This window comes from Pongo pygmaeus, chromosome 5 (assembly GCF_028885625.2).
Source record: "Pongo pygmaeus isolate AG05252 chromosome 5, NHGRI_mPonPyg2-v2.0_pri, whole genome shotgun sequence".
In the NCBI taxonomy this organism is placed as follows: domain Eukaryota; kingdom Metazoa; phylum Chordata; class Mammalia; order Primates; family Hominidae; genus Pongo; species Pongo pygmaeus.
Window position 1 is genome coordinate 163,911,031 of NC_072378.2, and position 18,200 is coordinate 163,929,230.

The 18,200-nt window shown below is 42.1% G+C and overlaps 1 protein-coding gene across 3 annotated transcripts in view; it reads left to right on the forward strand.

Annotated features, from left to right (window-relative positions):
* PACRG (parkin coregulated) overlaps positions 1-18,200 on the forward strand; it is a 590,797-nt gene that overhangs the window by 498,166 nt on the left and 74,431 nt on the right. The gene's annotated exons all lie outside the window — the stretch shown is intronic.

Genomic DNA, 18,200 nt, shown 5'->3' on the forward strand with positions numbered 1-18,200 from the left:
ACATCACAAGATGAAAGCAGGAACAAGAGGGAGGTGGGGGGTAAGGTGCCATGTACTTAACAACCAGACCTCACCAGTACTCACTCACTAGGGCAGGGATGGCACCAAGCCATGAGGCATCCACCCCATGACCAAAGCACACCTCCCACCAGGCCTCGCCTCCAACACTGGGGATTCCATTTCAACAAAACATTTGAGGGCTATCAAATATTCAAACTCTAGCACTGCTGTTCTAATGAGTTAGAAGTTGAAGATGCACCAATATATGTAACGGAAAGATAACAAGAGGACTGTAAGCCATTCCCATGGGTGTGCTGTCCTTCATGAAGGAGCAGAGCCAGCAGCCTACCCATCATTACAGGACTTGCACTGAGCCAGGTCAGCAGGAGCAGAAACAGCTTTATACTGATGGGGACTACAAAGTTTTAACACCCAGGTCCACCAAACATTCACCCTCACACCCAGACCCTCATACACGTTTGCAAGACTGGACAAGATGGGTCTGCCTGTTCCATCGAGACGAATTGCCCTCCCTGTGGCGAGAATGAAACCCACAACTTGGGTGTTATTAGCACAACCTCTCATCAAATTGACACCACCAGCCATAGATTACGATAATAAGAAAATAAGGCAAATGCAGCTAAGCTGATATGTCCAAGTTGGAAAAACTAATTTCAGCTTAGAAAAACAGCACACTAATGAAGCTTTTAAAAATTAACTTGTGATTAAAGATCATACAGAGAGGCAATGTTGGTGAAAAACCACAAAGAACATCAAAACAAGCATGAGTTCAGAGTCTGGAAATGTAACCAGAAGGTTATTGTTTTTAAATATACAGAGAAGACACATATTTGTTTCCTGTTTATGATATATATATATATTAGAAAACAAGAAAATTATTTTTTGTCGATCTACCACTAATCAGTGTGACAAAAATCCATGACCCTCCAGGAATTTGACCAGTTCTCCAGGCAATGGATTCTTCAAATGAGAGCAAGTTGAAGTACTTCTGGTATCAGAAGATGTAGTCAGAGTCCCTGAGCCCAGAGGGGGTTCTTAATCTATGCCTGAAAATGATTGAAATGGACATCAGTGGAGGCAGATAAGCTTTGGAAATCTTTAAGCAGACAAAAAAAAAAACAATTGAATAAGTAAACCTAGAAGAGTACCTGGCACACAGCGGAGGCTCAACATGTGCTGGATTAATTCATTAATTCATTCAAAATTATGCTGGCAGTCAGTTTATGACAAATAGATTAAGACAGCGCACTGATGCACTGCCATTAGGGTATGATTAGTAAACCAACTTTATACCAAAGAATTCCTTTTTATGGAAAAAGTACAGTCAATTTTTTAAAACTTTCGGCAATACTGCAGAAGTAAAGGAACCATGGTGAACGAACATGATTATTTTTATAACATTTCCCAAAGTAAAAATTTCAGCTGAAAATAAAAAGAAACCTTTATAAATTGGAATAAATGCAGACTGGAGTGATTCTCTAGCACAGTGACCAACATTTGGACACATCACATAAGTCTTAAAGGTCACAGAATGAGTCTAGTTATATATGTTTTTCCATTCCAGACAGCTTGAAATTTAGTGTCTAATTCAAAAGTCCAAAACTATAAAACTCCTGAAAATAATCTTTCCAAATGACTAGTTTACTTTCTCCCTGGAACTGAAAATAGGATGGAAGGGAAGTCTAATTCTGAGAAAGTAGAATCTCCTTCTGATGTTTTGTTTCTAAAAATAGTAAACATTTTACTTAACCAGAAAGGGCTAAATTTCATATCTCAATTTAAAAGTATTTGCAGGCCAGCCATAGTGGCTCACATGCATAATCCCAATGCTCTGGGATGCTGAGGCAGGAGGATCACCTGAGTCCAGGAGTTCAAGACCAGCCTAGTCAACATAGTGAGACTACCGTCTCTACAGAAAATTAACCAGGGGAGAGGTGGTGTGCACTTATGGTACTCAGGGGGCTGAGGCAGGAGGATCACTTTGAGCCCAGGAGTTAGAGGCTGCAGTGAGCAATAATCGTGCCACAGCACTCCAGCCTGGGTGACAGAGACCCCTGCCTCTAAAAAAGACAAAACCACCACCACCACAGCCAAAAATCCAGTATTTGTGATCCCTTTCAAAGCACTGATTCTTCTGCTTCTCAGAGCACTCAGATTGCATCTGATCTCTGCTTGCCAGAATCATCATTTTATGGTTTAGCAAGGAGCTGTCTGCAGGCTTTGCCCCAGTAATAGTTCCAAAGACGTTCAGCCACAGCTTGAATAACCTGCACCTGAGCACAAATGTGGCATTCGTAGTCAAGCACCATCGTTCCCCTTCAGTTCGGTAGTCTTGTGACTTTTTTAAGTAGTAATTCCACACCTGTCAAATGCTGTTGGAAGAGACCCTTGAATAGTTCTAGGAGAACCCTCCTCTGGGAAGAAATCTGGGACAGAAGAATTTTTCTTAAGAAGGAAGAAAAGATGGATGAGGAAAGCGATGACTTCCTCTCATGAGGACCAACAGGCTCCACAGTTCCTTTAGTGGCTGTGTCAGCAAGATGCCCAGAACTGTCTCCAGGCGACAGCAGAGGTCAATTTCAGGTCCACAGAGTCCCACTGAGCTCCTATAATTTAGAACCTAATTCAATTCTAACCTGATGGTGAAATTATCCCACAGTTTGCTTCTGGGCATTGAAATAAATAATAAAAAACAGCAAATTTAATACCGCCATTGTTGACATTCTCTACAGTGGCATCAGAAACTCCTCAAAGTCCTATTTACTTCCAAGTAGCCATCTTCATAGTACATTGTCCTTTGTGAAAGCTCTTTGCAAAGAGAACGTATGTCTATATATGTAATATTTGTACCATGCATTACAGTTTTTAAAGAGCTTAATATGAATCTTCTTTACTACACAGCACTTCTTTAAAATAAAGCATTCAATAACCAATTTTTAATCTCTTCACTGTAGCACAGGTAACTGTGTCCTTATGTTAGGAAATTATGCCCCTTAGAATACCAGCTATTCCAATTTATCAGCCTAAAATGTATATGGAGTACTTACTATAAGTCTACACACATAGCATTTTTTAGTGTAATAAAATATTCACTATTTTAATGGACAAAACATCCGAAAGAGATTCTACTTTCTCAGAATTAGACTTCCCTTTCCTCCTCCTATTTTAAGTTCCAGGGAGAAAATAAACTAGTTATTTGGAAAGCTTATACTTAGTGGAGTTTTATAGTTTCGACTTTTGAATAGACATTAAATTTCATGCCATCTAGAATGGAAAAACATATATAACTAGACTCATTCCACAGCCTTTAAGACTTATTTGACGTGTCCAAATGTGTCCAACTATGTGTCTACATGTCTGTTTATTGCTGATGAAAACAGCAACAGTAATTCACCTTCAAAATCCCTAAAATGTGGTTGAATAAACAAGTAAAGAACGTGGGATGGTGTATAATGCCGAACTGCTGTAGGTGCAGAGTTAGGGAGGGAAAAACCCAGAAGGTTATCAGAGCCTCAGACATTCAGAAAAGACTTCCTGGAGGAGAGAGGCCTTCAACTAGGCCTCGAAGGACAGTATTTGGAGAGAGAGGAGGAGGTAGGTAAGGTGTCCCTGCCAGTAATTACAGCCTCGTGAAAGAAGCCTGCAGGGCAGAAATGAATATGGTATTGAGATGGCAGAGGAGAGAGGTCAAGGGTGCCGCAATCTTCAGGCACAACTAAGAAGATCCCTGCAAAGGCAACGGCTCCTCTGGGCCAGCAGAGAAAGTGGAGACCCCAAACAGGGGCTCTCAAGATAGGATGGGACTGCGGCTGGGAGCGGCACCACCTTTGGGAGGCTGGCAAGGCGGGCAGGCCCACGGGGGAGCCGTGGCTTGCTGGCTGGGCTTTCTCCTGCCAGCAGCACTGGCGTCCTCCAAAATTGCTTCCTACGGCTTTTCTATTTCTCTTAACTTCATCCACTATCTCTTCTTGTGTCCTGTGACCCACTCACTGCCATGCCACTGAACATGCTGTTAGAGCAAGAAAACAGTAGTCTATGTCATGTTAATCACATCCTGCTCGATCCTGGCCAGAGTTCCCTGCCCATACCCTTTATAAAGCAGTGGACAGTCCCCAGATGGGCTTGCTGGAAGTCTGCACTGGCACTGCATGCAGGAGAGCCCCGGGCTGCTCTGACCACACTGACATGCTGGGTTGTCACACTCTGCACGGATGCAGATAATTCCATACAGAGGGGCCAGCAATTTTGCAGGTCTTGACAACTATGAGCCCAGATCTGCTGAGCCAGGATGCCTCAGCAAAAGGTGACTTCACATAGGGTGGCTTGAAAAGGGAAGCAATCCTGGCTGACTGCATCCCTTCCCCAGGACCAGCACCCACCAGGTGACTCCTTTTACCCTTAACAAACTCCATCTGCCAGTCAGAGCCCCTTATCCACGAGCTTGCATAGTTTCAGAATCACTCTCAACAAGCAGAGATCCATTTGCCTCTCTGAGGTGGGACCGTACAGGTGCAAGAGCCTCTTTAGACCATTGGTTGTAGATTGGCCATGATAAACAGCCTCACCCAAGAATGCTGAGCACGCGGTTACTGCATGTAAACAAGTCCCGGCTTCACTCTCAGCTGGAGCTGGCACTACGTTGGTATTTATGTAACGCTGCATTGGCAGACATTTCATCTGCAGTATATGTTGAAATAGACAGATAATGATTTAGAACAAATAAAATAAGCTACTTCTGAAGATGACTTGAAGTGGGCACTGACTTGCTGGGACTCTCAGGCCAGCCTCTACCACCCAAGGCGGCCCTCTGCAGAACACAAAGGTCCAGCCTAGAAGGGAGTGGCTGAGGTGAGTGCCTCAGGACAGGCCAACGCAGTGATGTTCATTCCAAGCATATTTATGATGAAGAGAACCCAGGAGAGCTGAAGATTAGCGTCACACTTTTATAATAGAGAAGAGCTCACCTGCACCAGGTGCCGTGTCCCTCTGGGGCCTGGCTACTCCAGAGGCTCCTCCGCTGCTTCAACGTGCCCGAGCCCCAACCTGCAAGTCCTCCTGATAGAGTAGCTCTTAGCTCCAGCCTGCATGTCAGACCAAAGCCCACACTTTATCCACTTCTTACTTTGTTTAGTAAGAAGGGAAGGAAAAAGGAAAAAAAAAAGAGGAAAGGAGGAACAAAGGAAGAGGAGAAGGAAGAAGGCAGTGCAGTAAGGGAAGGGAAAGGTGGGAAGGTGTGGAAATAAGGAGCAGAGATGGGAAGGGGCAGAGGAAGGTGGCTCTGTGGTCCTGGGCTTGTTCATGGCAAAACACACTTATACTTTGAGGGTGTTCCGCTTCCCTAAGGCACACCGGGGAAGGTCAACAGTTTCCTGTGGACCAGCGAGAAGAGGAGCCCTGTTCAGGAACAGCAGGCAATAGGAAGAGACAAAAGTGATTGATTCCCTGAGGTGCCACAGCAGGAAGAACAGTCCAGGCATGGCCTCAGAGCACAGCAAGGTAAAGAGCACACCTCACCTACCCCCCCCAGCCCACGCTCCCAGCAGGAGGCCCTGGCCCTGCACAGCCAGCCCCTCCACCTCTCCTCCAGGAGCCTCCACCCCTGAAACCAGCCCTCAGCCCTCTCCCAACTCTGCTCCTCCAGCTGAAATACTGCCCCTCACACCAGGGCTGCATCCCTCTGGGACTGCAGCTGGAGTGGCCCTGCCAGTGTAGCAAAGGGCATCTCCCGGGAGGAGATGGTCCCAGCAACTTCAAACACATTTTCTGTTCTGTTTTCTCTTGTATTGTGATGTTACAGAACACGCTCAGCAGGAATTTGTCCCCCAAGAAGTATTCTTTGCTGCAACCCATCTTCAATTCACAATGGGAATAACCTGCTCACTATCCTTTGTATTTTTCTCACCTACTTTCATGTTTTTTACATCTCTGTTAGGAGATTTAAATTATTTAGGGACAAAGATGAAGGTGTGTGAATGGATGGATGAAGAGATGGCTGAACTGATTGATGAACAAAAAGTTCACCTGCCAGTAAAAAACAGAGGAATGGAGTAGAATGCAGGAGGCTGGAGGCTGCAAGCGGCATTTTACAGTTGACCTAGATGGTAATTTGGAGAGAGAGAGAGAGAAATGACACCAGCCTTGAACTTGAGAGATGCCATTTTCTAAATTACCCTGTGTGGCTAAATGACTTTTGCATGCTAGCCCAAAGAAATAAGTGCCATGCATTTCATTGTGTGAGAAAACATATTATGAGTTCAAGAAAATAAGAGGAAACATTTTAACATCAAGATGGGAAGGGATAAAGACAGTCCAAGAGGCCATGGAGGGGGCTGGATACAGCTGTCCATGTGAGAAATGGCAGTGACTTCTGTGTGTTAGGGGCAGAGGAGATGGAGAAAATGGAAATATTTGAAAAATATTGAAGACATATAAAGGACAGGTCTTAATAACAGAGAATTGTGAGTGAGGAAGAAGGATGGGTAAAAGATAACTCCTGGATTTCTGTTCTGAAAACAAAATTCTGAAAGGGGAAATGGAATGAAGAGCAAGTTTGTAGGGGGGGAGGGAAATTGTAAGTTGCACTGTCCTTCATTGTTAAGATTTCACCAAATGAGAGACATTCAAATAGAAATATTCCCTAAATAATAAGACATTTTGTCCTGGGACTCAATAACAAATGCCTGGTGGGAAATAATAGATTTTATTCAGCCATTTAAGAGTGTTCAGGTCTTAGGGGATAACTATCATCATTAATGGAAGAGCACTCTTGTCATTAATGATGGAGATGGTCCATAGAAAGTGACACAGAGCGGGGACAGAAGATGATCTAGGGTGCAGTTCTGAGTCTCACCCTCTGCTATGGTTTGGGTATGGTTTGGATAGAGCTTGTTTGGCGCTGCCAAGTCTCATGTTGAAATGTGATCTGCAATGTTTGAAGGGAGGCCTGGTGAGAGGTGTGTGGCTCATGGGGGCAGATCCCTCAGGAATGGCTTGGTGCCATTCTCAGGGGAGTGACTTCTCATGGGAGTGGATGAGTTCTCACTCTTAGTTGCTGCAGAAACTGGTTGTTGAAAAGAACCTGGCAGCTCCTCCTCTCTCTCTTGCTTCCTCTCTGGCCATGTGATCTCTGCACACACCAGCTCCCCTTCATCTTCCACAATAAATGGAAGCTTCCTGAAGCCCTCACCAGAAGCAGATGCTGGTGCCATGTTTCTTATATAGCCTGTAGAGCCATGAGCCAAGATAAACCTCTTTTCCTTAAAAATTATCCAGCCTCGGCATGCCTTTATAGCAGCCCCAACAGACTAAGACACCTACATTTAAGGGACAGACGACTCCCAAAGGAGACCAAGCAGATGTAGCCACAGATGTAGGTCAAAAACCATGAGAATTTACTTCTATGGGCACCAAAAAAAGAATGTGTTTAAACAAAGAGAGTCAAAAATTTCTCTTGGAGGCAAAGTAAAATAAAGGCTGAAAAATGTCCATTGAACTGAGCGACAATGCTGTCTTGGGTAAAGCAGTTTTCATATAGAGGTAAAACAGAAGCCAGATTATAATGGGTAAAAAAATAAATGAGAGTTGAGGAAGACAGCAAGTACAGGCAACTATTTTTAAAAAGTTGATTTTGAAGAAGGAAAGTGGGGCCAAATGTTGGTGGCGTTTTGGGTTAGACAGAGACTTGCTAGTTTTAAGACGAAAAGACACGACTATGTTTAAATGAAGAAAGATATGAGCTCCATGAAACTGAAGGTACAAAAAAGAAAGGCTATAATCTATTGTACAAGGCCCCTGAGGAGGTGGGAAGACATAGCGGAAGAATTTGCCTGAAATGAGAAGGGGCTCACCTCTTCCATCGTAAGCCGGCCGAATGGGAGTTGTGGGCATGACTGGAGCAGTTCAGACGCACCACATTTCCTGCTGCTCTAATCTCCCCCAACCTGTCATATTTCCCCTTTTGCATGTGACAGTCTAATGATAATCCTGAAGCATATACAGATATATTTCTTCTCCATTGATAAAGCATCATATAATCTTCTGGAGACACAGGCTCCATTAAAATAATTTCTCAATTTCCCCATTGTACGTAACTGCCTTCCATGAAGCTTGCCACTAAAATATCACTTGACTGAGAGGAGGTGGTGTTGGTGACTAGAAAATGTATGACTTGAGAGCATGGTGTTCTTTTACTTGTGGAATATGAAATATCTGCTTCCAAATTCCTCAAGGTCCTTCTCCTTGGAGAGGGGGTTTTCCTCTTGCCAGATCATGCCATTCATCCCCTGTGTTAATGTCTATAGACTAGCAAGGAAATGTGACTAAAATTCAACAGCTTGCCAGCACCTAAGAGAAATTATCAGAAATATTGTCCACTTCCTCTTATATATTTCTCTCTGGAAAGTTTTTTCAATTTCACAAGGTTTTATCATCTATATTATAGGGATTTGTTTTTAATTCTTCACAATTTCCTTACACTCCTCCAAAGGAATCTTTAACATGTACAGTTTTCTTTTTCAATTCTGCCCTTGGTGAGTCAATTTATAGTGTGGTTTGATATTTTATTATTGTCAAATATTGCTTATAAGAGAGAGGTTTTGGTTTGGTAACAACTAAACACTAAAATAAAAAGAAAGGAAAAAAGTTGTTGTTTTTTTGTTTGTTTTTGTTTTTTTAAAGAGAGGCTTTGGGAAAACTGGCAAACTTTCTGCTCTTCCAAAGGTTACTTGTTATATGACTGATCTCCAAACATTTGTTTATCTGGAAAAATCTGTTTGTGTTTCTGCCTATGTTAGGGCAACAATGGCTACAAGATACTTTGAAAGATGGTGGGATATGCCACACACGGTGCTGTACAAACCTCAGGGTAAATCATGTTAAATAGAACTATTCTCCTCCCATTTGCCAAAGCACATCTGTTTTTCTTCAAACCAAAATGTAGTTTGATCTCCAAGTAGGTTTCCTAAACAACCTTGCCCTTCTCCATTCCTCCTAGTGCCACCTTGAGCTGGCCTTCTTCTGAATACTGTTTCATTTATTGGTAATTGTGACTTATGTATATTTATGCTTTGCTAGCTTCTTTCCTCTTTTGGAAATTAATCTCAGAAACTGAGTTGAATCTCTTCTATGTATTCCTAAGCATAGCTGTCCTTTGAGCACTCCATAAATATTTGTCTACTGACTGGTTGAAGATTTAGTCTCACACAAGTGCAGGTGAACTTCATCTCATTTTAGAACTCTGATGGGAAATATGACTGTGTTACACAAGATTCTGGGTCTTTTCCTACCCTCAGGTGAATAAAGAGACATAATCAATTAAAAATGTCTGCTATGGGACTGAAAAGATGGCAAGAAGAGGTGGAGACTGTGCCACTGTACCAAGAGTTTGCCAGTTCTTTTTAGTGGGGCATTGAATGGTTGATTGTATTAGTCTGTTTTCACACTGCTATAAAGAACTACCTGAGACTGGGTAATTTATAAAGAAAAAAGGTTTAATTGACTTATAGCTCTGCAGGCTGTACAGGAGGCATGGCTGGGGAGGCCTCAGGAAACTTACAATCATGGCAGAAGGTGAAGGGGAAGCCAGCCCATCTTACATGGCTTGAGCAGGAGGGAGAGAGCAAAGGGGGAAGTGCTACACACTTTTACAACAACCAGATCTCATGAGAACTTACTATCATGAGAACAGCAAGGGGAAAGGTCCTCCCCCATGATCCAATCACCTTCCACCAGGCCCCTCTCCCAACATTGGGGATTACAATTCAACATGAGATTTGACTGGGGACACAGAGCCAAACCATATCATTGATGGTTTGATATAGGCTTTTGAGATACATAATGTGTCGCTATTTCCTTTAATTACTTAGCATGATGAATTTTATCAACCTAAATATATATCAGTGATTTGATTGGTTAGTTGGTGGGTGGGGTTTTTTTGGCGGGGGGTGGATTCACCCTCCATTTCTTTAGTCTTGCAGTATAACTTTTGGTCACACGATTATTTCATAAACTATATTGGGATTGCATACATACATCCTAATTTGCAGTAATTTTATTTTCTTGATACAGTCTTCTGTAAATGGATTTTTATCTTAGCAAGTATTTTTTATATACATATTTTCTACCAATGTAGCTAATTTGACTAGATGTTATTAAATAGGGAGAAAATCTAGCTCTAGTTCATGTTTTCTTTTGCTTAAGGAAAACAAAAATGCTCAACTTTTGTTGAAAATGAATGTAAGGCCAATGGTAACATTATTCAAAATATAATAATGTCCTTTTTAAGATAAAGTAAATTGGAGTTGTCTCTTTGTCACCCCAGTTACTGTCTCTAAAGCCACATTTCTGTTCTCATAAGACAGGTTATATGAAAAGAAATTGAAGCACCATAAATTACATTAGTATAAGGTCACAAATTAATCACTTTATAACCTATTTTCTCTTGAAAACTCTTTCTCTATAGAAGTTCTACCAGAAAATGGCTCACACTATTGAACTTAATAGGTTATTACTACATGTTTTGCTCAGTATTTTAAGCCAAGTCATCAGGAAAAGATTATAGTTACCAGCTCCCATTGTCCTGTTTGACATCAATGAGAAGATGCTTTGTTTATATTTTCATGTGTTATTTATTCCTGTCAGAAGATATATCCATTTTATATGCAGCTAAAATTCCTGGGGCTTTTCATTAATCAACTAAACACAGGATGTGCTTTAAGGAAGAGCTGTGGAAGGGAGTATTGCCCTGCTGTGGAAGGGAGTATTGCCAAACCCTTTTAGTAAAACTGAAATTATATTTTCTTGGTTAACTGAAAAAGAAAATGTTTATGATGGTGTGGACTAGCATCACAATTAATTTTACTCTACAATTGAATTTATGGTCAAAGTGTCATATTCCTATTATTTAAGAATGTATTGTATTATATCTTAAATAAAATTTATTAGCTGAATAAATATTTATATGCATGGTATAATGGAATAAAAGAGGGAGCAATGGAGACTTTATTTCAATAAGTGAGTTTTATATACAACAGTAAATAATTAAATCCAATTGATTCCAGAACTCATAAGGCACTTCTTTTATAAGGATAAGTGCAGTATTGGTGTTAGATTGAGTCTATAACTTATAACAGCATCATACTTGGGAGGAAGAATTTGAATACAAGGGCAGAACAGAATCTGAATCTAGTTTAAATGAGAGAAAATCTTTGTAAAATGCTGGCATAATGAAGGAAGAAGTGATTTGACATTGGCATAGATTCTCTCTGCTGTCAAAGATCTGAAGAAGTTGTTTCATCCCATTGCCCCACACTGGGCATTTTAGCCAGTTGACTGCTGGTGGTCTCAGACAAAGAAGGAACACTTTCAACACCACCATCAAGGACTTTTGTAGTCTTGATTCTTATACTTTGAATAACTCTTCTTTGAGTTCTATTAACATTCATCTTTATTTTTCTCAGTATTGTAGAATAGAATGTTTAGACTTCCCAGAATTTTTTTTTCTCATGTAAAAGGCTCAAAAAAATGGTGTCTCTTCTGTATTTCTATCAGTCACTCTTTCTTCTTTGTCCTTCATACTTGAGTTAATCCATCTCATGCTTCAACGTCACTTTTGACGTGTAATGACTCATGTTGTTTTGCTATCTCTAATGATGGAAGTGAGTTTGGTGGAAGCAAAGATGGAGTTTGTCTGTGTCTATATCCCCAACTACTGATCTAGTGGTCAGCACTTAGCATGTGGTAAAAGCTTGTGAAAGAAGCATTTCAAAGTTTAGTTCCAAATCCCATCACCTCGATAAATTACTGAACAAGGCACTTATTCTTTTTGAATATTTTTCTCATTTATAAAATGAGGCTAATAATATCTTCTCTCTGGGTTTTCATAACAAGCAAAATAATGATTGAAAGATTTGTACCATGTAAGATATGATTATTTTTCTAACCTTCAACTGGAGGAAATTCTGTCAAGACACGGTTTTAAGTTTCCAAGTAGTATATTTCTGTGCATTCTGTTGGCATTCAATACTTACTGCCCACTGAAATGAGTCTTCTTCTTTTATCATAATATTCTTAAGATGCTTGCCTGGCGTCTTGGTTTTAAGGACCACCTCTATAAGAGACTCCACAATCTACACTTCAACACTTGATCATTTACCTCTGCCCAGAATCATGTCTGTAAGAATTAGCTCCATCAGAATTTCGTCCAGGAGTCCCTAGGTGGACACCTTGCTGCTTCTCCCTGCTACAACTCAATCTCTCCAAGTGCAACCCCTGTCCTTCTTAACATCACCTGATGGTGTGGGCACAGCTGGCTGTTCATTGCCCCTCCTGCTCCCACGGCTGCCCCAACCCCTACACACACTCACACCCCCCACCCCTACACACACACTCACACTCCCACATACACACACTCACACTCACACATGCACACACACTCACACCCCCCACCCCTACACACACATGCACACTCCCACATACACACACACTCACACTCCCACATGCACACACACTCACACCCCCACCCCTACACACACATGCACACTCCCACATACACACACACTCACACTCCCACATACACACACACTCACACCTCCACCCCTACACACACACACTCACACATTCACATTCCCACTCCCACCCCTACTTCTACAAACACTCACATACACACACACACTCTCACACTCCCACCCCGACATACACACACACTCTGACACACACACACTGTCACACTCTCATACTTCCATCCATAACACACTCACACTCCCATTGTCACGTACACACACACTCACACCCCCATGCCCACATACACATACACGCATCCTCACCCCTACTTCTACAGACACATACACACACACTCACACCTCCACCCCCACACACAGACTCACACACACAACTGACGCTGGTTCACGCACATGCTATTCCCAGAGCTCTGCTTCCGAGACAGTGGTGGGTCGCCGGGGCCGCACCTGTGCCTCCGCCAGGCCTGTGGGGTGAGTGGGATGCTAACGCCTGGCCTTGGAGAGAGAGGTCTGGGAGGAGGCGGGGGGGACATGCAAGGGACGATGGGGGGTGCATTAAGAAAGAAACCCATGGAATATGAAAGCTGTGACGGGGACAGAAAATTTAAGAAAAAGCAGAAATTTTGTTTAAAGATTTAGGGAAAGTGTGGCTGTTTAAGAGACAAGCTCTGTACTCCCCTCCTCGTGAAGACTTCCATAAAATCTATACTATTTGAAGCTGCTTTTGGTGTAGAGCGTTGGAGTCTGTGAGTACAGGGTGAGGTCACGGGGTCAAATGGTCGCCTTGCCTGCCGCCCTGTGGGGTGACTCCCACCTCCTTGGTCCCCTCCTCCCCAACCACCTGGCTGGGAGAGGGCTCGTACCCTCCTGCTTTGGGCTGCGTTCTCACTTTCACCCAGACCTCACGCTCCTAAACACCTCCTTGGATTTGGGCACATACGCGGTGGGGCCTCTTCAGCTGTAGAGTCATTAACCCTAAACTCCTTGTTCATGGAATCAACAGCCGACTGTGCTGTCCTCATCCTCGGGGCGCTGCCCCGTGGAGGAAACGTGGTCCACTCTGGAGCGCAGCTCTGCCCACGTTTGCCCGGTGACCTCGACCAGGATCCCCCCTCAGGTAAACGAGGGCTGCAGCAGGCTTCCCTTCTCGCCCGTAGCAAGGGGCTTGCCCTTTTGCTTCTGCATCATAAAAGCACTCATGTTCCAGAAAGACTTCTCATAACATCTGCTTGAAATTTTACCCCCCAAAATTGGACTTTTCTTATTAATTTCTAATTCTTCTCAAAAGGCAACTCAAGTCTGTCTATGTGACATATTTATCTGCCAGTCTTTCTCCAATTCTTAATGTAAATTATACAGAAAATTGATATTTGATATTTTTAGGCATGTTTCCTAGTGAAAGATAAGATTTTATATACTGTGTAAATTTCATTACCTGAGAGAGGGGAAGAAAAAAGGTGAAAGGTACTGCTGAACCTGTACACTGCAACAGTTTAATTTAAATTTATGATATGCTGTCATTGGGGAAAAATCAGTAAAATATCCAAATGTTCACTTAACATATTTTCAACAAAATCTCATTTTTTTCTCCTCAAGTCTTTATTTGATTTACACACCAAGAAAAGCAGAAAGGATGGTAGGTTCAATTACAAAGCTAAGTCTTGAACTTTATGGTCATTTCGCTTTTAACAGGTGTGTGTGTGTAATACACAGCCCTTCCATGATCATCTGACCTGGCCGTCTTGGGAGATGTGGCCCAGGCTCCAGGTGCCCTCGTACCCTGCACTGTTTTGACACGATACATGCCTGGGGACCGGGGTTTCGGAAAAAGGACCTGGAGGGCTGAGCTGGCAGCTGAAAAGGCAGGGTACCAGGAGCCACCCCTCAATGGGCTAGGGCTGGGGACAGAGCTGGGAGCCACTCTACAGTTTGGTCTGGGTAGATGTGGGGGGTGATCTGAGTTGAGGTACATGTTTATAGCTTTTGAATGGAGAAGGTAGGAGGCTGATTTCTAGCAACCAGCTGAAAAGCATAAAGTGGGTGTGTAGAAGGCGAAAGGGGGAAAACCAGGTGAATGAGAGGCCGTGGTAAACCCAAAGGAGGGGCACGGGCTGGGGTTGGAACAGAGGAATCCATTCTAACGCCAAGTCCAGCCCCCGTCTGGCATTCCTGACATTCATACCCATTTGTGAGTAAATCTGGCAGAAAAGAAAGTGAAGGGGGAGACGTGAGGGTGGGCTCAGACTCAAAAACAGTCATGTCACTACCTAATTGCTTTTATCCAAGTTAAAACAATTTTTTTAAACCAATGATGTTAGCCGAGGCAAAGCTCTTTAAAAGAAAAAAAAGATTTTTTTAAACTTATTGAGCTATAATTTGTTACTGTTTTCATCCATGCAACAAAAAACTTGGGATCAAACATTAGAAAATTAAGTTAGGTTCATTCACAACCAAAGATCTTTTCTCTTGCCCTATGGACCTGCTGAGTCGAAATTCCATTTTCTGTCTCCTCACAGCATTTCAGAGAAATGTTATCATCTGATGAATTGCACTAAAAGCAAATCACTAACGGATAGATCAGCACCATTCTTCTATTAATTAATGCCACTGTGTGTTATGTATGTAACAAATGCAAATTATCGAATAGGGCAACATTGATTTTCTTTTCCATGCATTCCTCAGTACAATTCAAATGCGTTTTGGAAACTGCCCTGGACTGGGAGATTGCAATCATTGTAGCGTTTTCCTCTTGATTTATAAGGCTCAATTATCTTTCTTCGGTTATATGAAATGTCTTTTCTAATAAAAGAGCCAAAAAGTGAGAGACAGCATTTCTAGCATCAGGCACAGAAGGGTGATGGGATAATATCAAATTTCCTATGGTTTAGCAAACGTTGACAAATAGGGGAAATTAGGATTGCTCATCCAATGTGTTTTGGCCTCAAAGGATTCAGCTAATAAAGTAACTAGAAAAATTAAATATGTGTAAGCCGCAGCACCTCTAGAATACTTAACAGATTACCGAGTTCTGTCATTTATGGCAATGAATGTTTCCAGGCTGCAAGCAAAAAATTTATTTTTCACTTTACTTGAAAAGAAGATGATGCCTCCAAATATAACAGGGAATTGTTTCTTTTGTGTCCAAATGAGTTCAGATCTAAACCAACATTTAAATGGGCTTCAGTCATCAATTGCAAAATGCAGCTGAAATGAGTGTTGTTTTGCTGATAGTTTAGTCTGAAAGCAATTGTCTTTTTCCCTACAGGTACAGTGCCTCCTTGATTAAGTGGCTTTTAGTTATTTTTTCATAACAGGCCATTATTTGTTTGAATAAATAAATTAACCTGGGGAGACCAACCATGACCCGCATTGGACTTTTCTGTCTGTAAGCAAGGCGTGGTCCAGGAGTCACAGGTTACATGATGTGTCACTGGCTGGTGCCACTGACTCCACTCTGAGTCCTGAAGCTGTGGGCCTGTTATTAAACAAATGTCCCGAACACCCAAGTCTCCCTGGGCCCCCAGCTGGCTGTTGCTGACAGTGCCACGCAGTCACTGTGAGGACAGAAGTTCCATGGAGAAAGGGGAGGGGCATGTGCCTGGCACCAAGTTATGCCTTCAGTAGAAATGTGTCCAGCGTGTGAATGTTCACATACACTGTGTTTGTGTTGCCCAGTGGTACCCAAGCGTGTGCCTGCACCCCCAACAAGCTTCTTGGGGTTTTCATTAAGGACATTTCCAAGCTCCCAAGTCACTTTCTGTGTGTGTCAGAAGTGGCTCTTTTCATTTCCAAGACTGTGTAGCTGGTTGGCATCTACATGTACCCACACGCCCACACACACAGCAGGGGCCATGGGATGGTGGGCCACCCCTCAGCTCCTCCTCTCTGGGTCCTCAGTCACCACCTAACCCACCCCAGTGGTCTCCTCCAGGTTCTGGTCCTATCTGTCCATCTGCTGAAATACTAAAGATGCTTAGAATATAAAAAAACTTGAGTGAAACCCGAAACACTAACCTGACGGAAATTTATTATCTAATTTAGAAGAGAAGCAAGTGTCTTAATTGTCTCTTTGTTTTAACCAGCAAAAGAGATTTCACCTGGGTCTCCAAGGCCCAGCTGCTGAGAATTAGTAACTGAGGCTAGAGAAGCTATCTCACCCTGGTTAAATAAACAGGGTCCATGATTGATGATGTCTGTACAAAAACGAAATGTAGTCAAACAGAGTAAGCAGAGACTGAGCAAGCATTTACTAACATGTGGGCATCTGACAAAGCATTCTTACATTTGTAGTCTTTAATTTGACACAGAGATTTTGTCTGTAATGTCTTTGGCCACTTTTGTGTGTTCATTCAGTGATTCACAAAGACGAATGATTTCAGTGCCATGTGTGATTGTATTTCAAACAAAACCGAGTGTCCTAATCTGGAATATAGTCTCCATTTCATTTTGTAGGAAAAGATAGAGCAGTTTATTTCATACCATTCATTTAAATCTTTTTTTTTCCTAAAAGAAAAGCTTTCTTAAGTCTCTTTCTTAATTTCTTCAGCTGCATTCCGTTTGGGTGGAGCTGACTGATGACGTGTTTCTGTGTGAGCTTCATCGAGGATCTGTGCTTGAATCATCTAGTATTTTCTGTAATGTCGGGCCAAGGAGACCTAACATGTGCACTTCACAAGCACATGTTGGACACTGAAAATACAATTGCCATGCCTTGCAATTGCACAAATCATTTAAGAGCCCCTCTGTCATGGGAATAAGCTGCCCCCCTTTGTCATGCTCTGTGTTCTGTATTTTACAAAGGAAGGCCCAGCACTGACCATATTTCCTCCTACAAGGCCCCAGCCCATCAGCACAAGAGCTTATGAGGCTGAACTCAAGCCCCGGAGATCAAAAGTCCCATACTGTGGGAGCTTTAAGTATCTCATTTAGGACTCCATGAAATATTGCTTCATTTCTCAATATGCCTGTCCTCCGAAGGCTCCAACTCATTCAGTTGCTAAACTAATTCTTCATTTTCATGTAATCTTTTGGGAGAATAAAAGTGAGCAGTACTAAAATGAAAGTGTTTTTTAAACAATAATGGTGCCAGAACATGAGATTTTTAACCTTGGCAAACAAAGTATTTTAGCCACTAAAAAATTGCAGAGCTATAAGAAATTGCTGAAAACTTCAATAGAGAAAAATTAATTCCCCATTATGCTTCTCTTTTTAGTAACCCATCGACAGAGAAGCGAATTGTCCTCCATGTTAGCGAAGGGGGGTGGTCCAGACTTGCTCCTTGTCTTTCTACCATTTTCTACCATCATTGTTTGTAAAAGTCTAATCTTTATTTTAAGTCAGTTTATGCTTCCCAGACTAAACTCTGCAACAAATAATACGAATGTCACACATTTCATCATTTGTAATTAATTCCAAACTAAGTAAAACAAGGAGTTGTGAAAGTTGTTTTTCCCGGAGGATGTTCTACATACATTTAGTAATAGTTTATTATGGCTTTATCTTTTAAAGTCTACTTTCGGGGCACTTTTTAACTTAATTCTGTTAAACTACTCTTGGAAACTATCGATTCTATAAACTCTTCCTTTTCCAGAAACATAAAATTTTGTGCCTGAATTATAATTATAGCCTAAAGCCAAATATAATTTAGCACATTATCAGACTGGG